The 1983-nt window shown below is 47.5% G+C and overlaps 1 non-coding gene across 1 annotated transcript; it reads left to right on the top strand.

Annotated features, from left to right (window-relative positions):
- The first annotated feature begins 1474 nt into the window (after positions 1 to 1474).
- TRNAE-UUC lies at positions 1475 to 1546 on the top strand. Its single transcript has one exon. It is a non-coding gene; the product is annotated as a tRNA-Glu (tRNA).
- The last annotated feature ends 437 nt before the right edge of the window (positions 1547 to 1983 follow it).

Below are 1983 nucleotides of genomic sequence, written 5' to 3'. Positions count from 1 at the left end.
TTCCATGATTGTGTCTCATCCCCTAAGCTTCTGTCCTGCCGGCAGACTGGCTCTGGTTTCTCTCCGTTTCTCATACACTGGCCATATCGGCAGAACTCAAATGGCCAAGGAGCCATGGGTGGCCCCCAGTCAACAGCCAGTGAGAAGCTGGCCCTCCGTCCTGTGGAACTGAAAGTGTTAGTCGCTCAGTCGTGTCTGACTCTCTGCGACCCCACGGACTGTAGCCCGCCAGGCTCCTCTGTCCATGGGATTCTCCAGGCAAAAATACTACAGTGGGTTGCCATTCCCTTCTCCAGGGGATTTTCCCCACCCAGGGATCGAACCCGGGTCTCCCACACTGTGGGCAGACGCTTTGCTGTCTGAGCCACCAGAGAAACCATCCTCAGTCCTGTAGTCCCAAGGAGACAGGTTCTGCCGACCCCCTGAGTGAGCTTGGAATCACGTCCGCCCCCCGTCGGAGCCTCCAGTGGGAAACAGCCCTGCTGTCACCTGGATCACGTCCTGCTGAGACTGAGCAGAGGGCCCAGCTCAGCCACGCCTGCATTCCTGACCCACAGAAATGGTCATTTTTCAGCCACTAAGCTTGTGGTTATTGCAACACAACAATGGAACACTAATGCACTCACCGCCACCGCCACCCCAAGAGAAAACAAGCAGTGTTACTACTATATGTCGTGTTCAGTCACCAAGTCGAGACCCCCATGGACTGCTATACGTACGCATGTGTATTTCTACATGAAGTTGCAAAGTAAGAAAAATGAGATTCCTCCCATGTTTTCCCCCCAGGAACACAAGGTGTCTTTATAATCAGAGTGCAAGAGACCTTGTTAAACATGACCCCAAACCATCAGCATAAAGATGTCAATTCATGAATATGCCACAGACAGTTTGAAAATGTGAGTACCCGGCAGGGCCAGGGCAGAGAGGAACCCGCCATAAACAAGGGGGTTGACGAGTCTCTCGAGGGCCACCCAGTGGTGACAGGACCCAGCCCACAGCCCTGGGTGATCTGAAGTTTGCGGGGCAAAGAGGACATGCTCTCTTGTGGGCAGTGAGGGCCACAGAATTTCCTCTTCAGGGGAACTTGGAGGAGGCAATGTTTTGCGAGAGGTAGGAGGTTAGGAATATATCTTGAAACTTCATTTGCTTTACCTTCTTGACTCTAATGCCTAGTTCTTGTGAGAGAAGAAAACAGAGACTTCCCTGGTGGTCCGATGGCTAAGGCTTCACCTTCCAATGCAGGGGGTGTGGGTTGGATCCCTGGTTGGGGACCTAAGATCCCACATGCCTCATGGCCAAAAAAACCAAAACATAAAACAGAAGCAGTGTTGTAACAAACTCAATAAAGACTTTAAGAATGGGCCACATCAAGAAAAAAAATTTTTTTTCATAAAGATATTTTAAATATATTGTATTCGAATATTTAAAGATACTTTAAATAAAATATTTAAAAAGGAAGTGAAACAGAAGGACATCCCTGGTGGCCTAGTGGTTAAGACTCAGCACTTTCACTGCTGAGGCTCAGGTTCAATCCCTGGTCGGGGAACAAAGGTCCCAGAAGCCCTGCTGCATGGCCAAAAAAAAGGAGAAAGAAAACCTAATATTATTACTGTGTGTATATATATTTCTACATGAAATGTCAAGGTACGAAAAATTAGACTCCCCCCTCCCCCATTGTTTTATACTTTTCATTTAACTCGGGGATATTTTTCCGGAAATGAGAGTGGAGGGCATTTATGGATCACTAATTATGTGCCAGGCATTGCCATCTCCATCGGGTACTCAAAGCCATTACATTAGAAAATGAAAGACCAGATTTTCAGCCTTTCAAAAATCCGGGAATAATTACAGCCGGTGGTCTCCATGGAAACAATCAGCAAAACAATCTTAATGGACTCGAACACCTTTTTTTTCCGGCACCATTTTGAAAAGGGCATCTCTTGAATAATGAGCATATTGTGTTGTTTCTGAGAGACCCATCTC

Source organism: Bison bison, unplaced genomic scaffold, assembly GCF_000754665.1.
Source record: "Bison bison bison isolate TAMUID 2011002044 unplaced genomic scaffold, Bison_UMD1.0 scf7180017864383, whole genome shotgun sequence".
Lineage (NCBI taxonomy): Eukaryota > Metazoa > Chordata > Mammalia > Artiodactyla > Bovidae > Bison > Bison bison.
Note: the sequence above shows the minus strand (reverse complement) of the source record. Positions and strands in the feature narration are given on the sequence as shown.